The sequence below is a fragment of the Rhea americana genome, unplaced genomic scaffold (assembly GCF_003343005.1).
Source record: "Rhea americana isolate MKP2758 unplaced genomic scaffold, rheAme1 scaffold_20, whole genome shotgun sequence".
Lineage (NCBI taxonomy): Eukaryota > Metazoa > Chordata > Aves > Rheiformes > Rheidae > Rhea > Rhea americana.
The window spans coordinates 2729678-2736497 of record NW_028186150.1 but is presented as its reverse complement, the minus strand read 5'-3'; the positions used below and the strand labels follow the sequence as shown (position 1 = coordinate 2736497).

The window sequence follows — 6820 nt, the reverse complement described above, 5'->3', positions numbered from 1 at the left end:
AGTAGAGTGAACTTTATTTTGCTCTGAGAACGCCCTTTGTTTTTGTTTCTGTTTTGCTTACTAATGTAATGGCCCTAAATTCACTACTGACAAATGCTGTGGAAGTATTCTGGTTTGGCTTTTACTGCTGGCTCTTATCTCTTTTAAGTGGGGTTTATTAGATGAGATCATCTACAAAGGACTTATTTCTGTTATAAAATGGAATTAAAAAAAGTAAAAATACAATTAGTAGCTGTTCCCTTTTTACTCAGTTTGAGAGATTAGAATATCAATGTCAAAGAGAATAACTGGGTTTCTGGAGTATGCTATGCAACTTTTGTTTTATCCTGTTTTGTCCTCTTTTGCTGTGCTGTCTAGGGGAAAGGATCAGAAGAATTTCATTCTGTTCCTCAGCATTATCTTGAGGAGAGGTTTTCCCTCTCAACACAATCCAGAACTGAAAGAACTTTTCAGTTCCCAAAATGAAATGACCACCAAACACATACATTATGAAGGCTTAAAAAAATTAACGGTGTTAATCCCATTAATATTCTAATTCTTAATGCTTGCTGCTGCTCTGTAGATTGTCTGCTTGAGGTCGCATTGTAATATTTTAACATAAATGTCTGATTTAAACATAGAGTTTTGACATTTTAAATTTTTCACAGGTTTTATTTTTACAGTTCCGACCTTCAGTACCTCTCTCACTTCTTTTAAGAATCTCCTCAGCCAGGGAACAGATTCGTTGGTTTAAGAGTAACTGGTAAGAATACTTACTTATATTGTATTCATAACATTTTCTTCTGCATATGGATCTGAGGTTAGTTTTCCCTGATCTTAGGTTAGTTTTCCCATGTTAAAAATAAATATATATGAAAATGAAGTCTTTAGATGAGATTTTRTAATTTGTTTTTGCCTTTTTTTTAAAACACCTTCACTATTGTGTTTATGTTTTTATGAAAACTCTTTWTTGTAGTTCTTCCTGGGGTGTAGTGAGCTATAAACAGATTTTTCAAGAAAAGATCTGCTTGGCAAAATCATGAGCATTCATCTTATACAGCTGATATGTAATAATTGTGTTAGAGATGAATCATCATTTATTACTTATCAACAGATTGATTAAAAAAATCCATGACACTCATGATTAAATTCATTTTATCACTTGTTTTTTTTTGCATAAGTTCAATAGAACATCTCATGCATATTATTAAGAACCGTATTCTGTTGTATATTAGCATGAGAAGAATATCCATGAAAATCAGTGGGTGTATGGGTATACTATATGATTTTCCTCTGTGCTATTTCAGTACAACAGAAGAATAGCTCCGTAAGTCTGAGGAATCAGATCGGTGTAGAAAAGATCAGTGTGAAATCAGAGTTGGATTATTTGGCCAAATGAATTGTCCACTCATTTTTATATCTTGTGAGTCAGTAGAAACTGTGTGATTTGGAGGAGTTGTACTGATTTATAACTGATGTAAGTGAGAGGATATTCAGGCATATTAAAGCTTCAGTACTGCAAGTGCATAAGCAGGTATTGAATTACTGATGCTAATGGAATTACTCACGTGAGTAAAGTTAAGCATAGATGTAAGTGTTTTCAGGATTGATGTCTGTACTTATGAATTTGTATCTTTAAGGATATGACTCACAATTTTTAAAACTTACTAATCAAATGTTAGCTACTGGATTTTATTTTAGACAATTGACTCAGAGGTACAGTGACTTGATTCTAGAAAAATTCTGTCAACTTAAGAGAAGGTATATGGATTTCCAATGTTGTGTGTAAGGGTATAGTTTGACCAATTTACTTCACTGATCCCTACTAATATCAGGAAATACTTGCCAGAGTAAAGGAGGAGCACAGAACTGGACGATAAGTACTACAAATGGTTTCAATCAAATGATTAAATAGCTCAGCAAAGACGCGTCGTTCATTTTGTAACCCAAATAAAACCATCAGCGAGATGTGCTGTTTGTTGCAATGTTAATACAGAAAACAGAAAGCTGTCAACACACCTCGAATTTCAGGGGAGTGTTATGAAGCCACTATAGGTTTAAGACAAAAAAAAACAAACAAAAAAAAAACAAACAACAAAAAAAAAAAAAGCAAACGAAAAATCCCAAACCCATGTATTTAAAACACACGTGTATAAACTCGTACTTGATTCTAGCTACCTTTCTCTTGACCATATTCCCCCCCCCCCTCTTAGAGGTCATCATGTAAGCTGTTTAAATTGATAGCAATATTATGCACCACAAAATTAATTTTATATTGTATACAGTTTTTATTGTGACTTTATCTTGTTTTAAAAGTGCTTACTTTCTGATTTTGTGGATATTACTGACTGGATTACTTTTATTTTGGTTTTTACACAACAGTTATATTAGAAATTTGCTGTTTTATTCTTACCTTCTTAGTAAAAATCCTTTTATCACACAATGGGTAATTTATATCCATTACCAGCCCTTTCAATCCTTTTCAGTGGTGCTGTCAGTGCCTTTGGCACAGTAATGATTAATGTGATCTAATAATAGTGTGCCATTATATTACCTTAGTAAAACATGTACCAACATCCTATTCAGATCTACCAAATTCATAGCTTCCTATAATATTTTTGTTGAAAGACAGGATTACTATTTTTCAAAGCTGAATTTTTTTTTTTGCCTTTAACATATTTAATGAAATTCACAGTTCTTTGCCATGGTAATCTTTGTACATGTATTTGGGCTTGATGGGTGAATTTTATATCATTCTGCATTATTATGATTTGTTAGGCAAATTGTTTGACATGTAAAGAGGGATATGCATTACATTGTTTTGAATTGTTAAAGATGCATTTTAAGCATTCACTACCTTCTGATTATTCTCCTGTATTTATCGTACCAGGTATATTTAGATTGCAGTATGTAAGAATAGGCATTTGGGTTAAAATACTTTTTTCTTTTTCTGCATTCTTGCCTAGATACTACCATATAAAACAAGAGGCAAGTTTTATGCTGCTGTGCCTAGCAGTACCAGTTTTTGTTACAGTGGCTTTGCTGAGGCGTTGTTTGGCATTTCCTTACTTCTTTGCCAGTAGAAATAGGCAAAACAGTGCCGAACTGTGAGTTGGAAATTGGAATCGTGCAGTGCTGTACTGTGTTTTTTAAATCCAAGGCGTATACATTTGAAAAACAAACTTGTACGTAAGGACCGTGTACTTGAGGTTCAGACTTCATTACTTGACCCCAGACTCCAGTTGTCAGATAGTACCAGTTCATCCCAGAAGGAAGAAACTATCCAGAGAACACAGTTGTACTAACGAAAATAGTGGTGCTGGTAAAAGCGCTGGAGTTGTACTTGTGCTTGCCTCAGAGGCCGTAGTGCGTGTACGACTGTCGTCTTGTTGTACGCTTCGTTACTTGACGTGAGGAGAGCAGCGAACTCTCGTACTGCACGGAGCATGGACTCCCTCCGACCCCAGCGAGGGGCTTTTGTCATGACACTCTTCCCASTGTTGGATCTGGGGTTCATCTGTTTAATGCTGATCCTAATCACCATGGTTTAAGAGTCTGGATAACGCTCAATCTTTGCAAAGCATCTTAAATCTTCATCGCCCAGAGATACCATTATTGCAGTTAGACACATACTTAAAAGTATCACAGTAAAATCTAAATTAAATGACATGACCACGTTTTAACTCTACTTTGGGATGTTCTTTTAAATACATACTGTTTCATCACACTGCAATAAATAATGAATGAGAAAAATATTTTAATGTTGTAAATACCAGCAATGTCTAAAAACAAGGAAAGTGTGTGCATGCATTTATGTGGATTCCTTATTTGATTTAGGCTAAGCGATACAGCTGTAACATGATTTGAAATATGCAATCAATGTAAACGAAGAAAAATATTTTGAATGCAGCGTATAAACTCTGGATCTTTAGACATATTTTTAGGAGAAGAAAAAAAGATGATTGTCATGCCATGTAACAATAATTCTATTGGAAATATATATAACAATTTTATTTTTTGCCACAGTAGAGACAATCTTAAGCTTTGGTCATTTAAATCAGAGGCATTCTTATCTCTTCTATGTAGTTGATTCTTCATGACATAGTAAGAAATGAGGGGAGAAAATGTAGGCCTGAAATGTTAGTTTAATGTTGTACCCAAAAGGTATAAAGCAAATTCAGAAAGCTGCTTCCCTATTTTTAGTAAGAAATATATATTTGCTAAACAGAAAAACATTTCTTAAAAACCTCTCCAAAATCAGTTTACTAATGGAGATAAAATTTGTTAAATCTCTAGCAGAGTTGTACTGGTCTCGAGTTAGAGATGCCTTAGGTTGCAGTGTAAGTCGCTGGCCTGTGTGTTGTGCAGATTGCGTTACATCATGTTGCATTATTGCTCGTGGACCCTGCACTAGCGCTGGTCAGAGAACCAAGACAGAATGTAGGCCAGTAGTTTCCTTTTTTGTCTAAGAATAGAATTGACAGTGAAATATTTCTCCCTCACCTCTTTACATACTACCCAAAATAGCTGTAGTAGACTTTTCTGTGCCCTAAAGCATTTTCAGGGCCTCATTGGTTGTTTCTTATGTTGTTGCTTTCAGTGAGTGGTTATGAAAAGTGCATGAAGCACCAAGGTCCTCRGGGTGGTTTTGTGTCTGTCTTAAACAGAGTAACACTGGGAGTCGGTGAATCCGCCAGTGGAGGATTATTTCATCTGCATCTTTCCATCRTTGTATTGGTGGGATGGGGATTCGTTACGGAGGAGCTTATGTCGTCCTTGTTAGCCTGGGGAGCATGGCTGGTTAAGGGAGGGAGGAGAGGGTCCTGGTGCAACTATGTATGCTGTTAAATGCTACTGCTACAATTCACCCACGTCTTTCAACCACCTATCCATATTGCTACATTGTAATCTTTTAACATATCTGAGTAGACTAAAGTGCTTTTTTTTCGTGTGTGACTCTAAGAGAAAGGCCTCCCAGTAAGCAGAGGAATAAAAATTAAAAAAAAAAAAAATCTTGCCCTAATTCTTGAAAGATAGCAAAGCACAAGAGGAAAGTATTTTTGTCTTTTAAGGCTAATTTTATCTCTTGTGAGGCCTCCAGGTCAATGAGTAGAAGTGGTGACTGGTAATCCTTGGGTTATATTACTAGCCACTGAAATACTCTGTGACTTTAGTAATGAAACATAAATGTTCTCTCTGTTCCCCAGTGGGCATAATGCCATTTACCTATCTCAAAAACGCTTCGTAATTTAATTAACACTTGGAGTGCTCTCCGAGTTTCTCGGATTAAAAGCAGGTAAAATGAGTGAGTTGTTAAAGAAATCCCAATTTGTCCCCATTTAAAACAAAACAAAACAAAATATTTTGTCTTGACTTTTGCAAACCTCAAATGGTGCTTGATATGAGTTTTGGGCTTTGCTGTTTCTGGTCCTTAGAGTCACTTATTCTTAGTGATTTGTATAGATGCAGTGTAGGTATTACTGTTGTGTTCAACTGAGTAGTTTGGTGGATCATAAGTTACCAGTTTCACTGCTGGGATTTTTTTTTCTTGCAGGTGCATATGTTTGCAGAGTTATGCAGAAAAGTTCAGCTTATTCTTCAGGAGATGCTTCTTATTTTTTAGCAGAAAGATTTCATTGCCTTAGTTATGTCCTGGACATAACAGCTTGCTCCTTGTGTCATCAGATATGCTGGTATTTTGGTGATAAATTACATATGACTGTGCTATTGTAACAACAATTATTCAGCAGTCATATAGTTACCACATGCTGTTGTGGCCAGATCACTGACCGATGACCAAAGCAAGTGTTTCCCCTGCATAGACAATCCCTGTCTCTCTATCTGTAAGTATGTACCAATCAACCTTTGGACTGATTCAAGTATTTTATTATGTATATACTTATGTGTGAATATGTACATTTGTAAGCCAGCTGTGTTGTGTAGTTAAGAAGCATAGTGGATTTTTTTCATTTTTCTCCAGCCTGCAATGAAGGTCTTTCATTAAGAGGAATAGGAACACTTGCAGCCAGCAGGTTGCAACTTTAGTCCATCTTTGTTTTCTTTCCAGCTCCTTAGCACCTCCGTGTTTTTATTTGGGATTAGTTGCCTATTACTCAACTTTCTTTTCGGATGTTTTGGAAAAAGCACACTCATTTTACCTGAATACAGCTGAGCTCAAAGCAAGGATCTCTGGAAAAACACGAATTTGCATTTTTTTTTCCTTTTTACCTACCTACTTTTAGCTACTATTTGATTTTAACTGCTCAAAAGGAGTTTAAATGGTCTTGATAAGCAGATAATCTGACCAAGCATCTAACAGCTAGTAGATAGTTCAGATAAACTGTCTGTACACAGCCTTGATGAAACATCTCAAAGTTATGCTAAGTGAGTCTGCCATGCGCTTCTGGTATTAAAAATGCCGTTATCTTGATGTTGTCCTATTTGTGCAATAGCACGTAATAGCACCTACAATAGAATTTTTCTGTCTTATTCTTCCCTTCATTTTCTGCAGCAGTTGTTTTAGAAGAATGACTTTTGCAATTTAAGTCGACAGTAGTCCAATGTAATGTTGACTGTAACTGAGGACTGTCTGTCTTAAAGCTTTCATGGAGACTAGATTTACTGGAAGTCCAGTAAAGGTTAAGTGATCTGCCACTACTTTTCAAATATTTTAGAGTAAAACACGCTCCAGTTTTTAACAGAAATTGTTAATACATCTTTTCATCTCTACAGCTGACTTTCTCTCCTCCTCTTCAAATTTTACTTTTTTTTTTTTTTTTTTTATTTTTTTTTTTTTTTTTTTTCTTTTCTTTTTTTTCTTTTACCATATTTTACCACATTT

At 35.3% G+C, this 6820-nt stretch overlaps 1 protein-coding gene across 2 annotated transcripts in view; it reads left to right on the top strand.

Annotated features, from left to right (window-relative positions):
* The first annotated feature begins 685 nt into the window (after positions 1–685).
* Positions 686–6820, top strand: part of ZNF536 (zinc finger protein 536) — a 296275-nt gene continuing 290140 nt past the window's right edge. For both annotated transcript variants that reach the window (XM_085303786.1, XM_085303787.1), the window contains exon 1: positions 686–742. The gene's annotated coding sequence lies outside the window, so the exon portion shown is untranslated. The remainder of the gene's footprint in view (positions 743–6820) is intronic.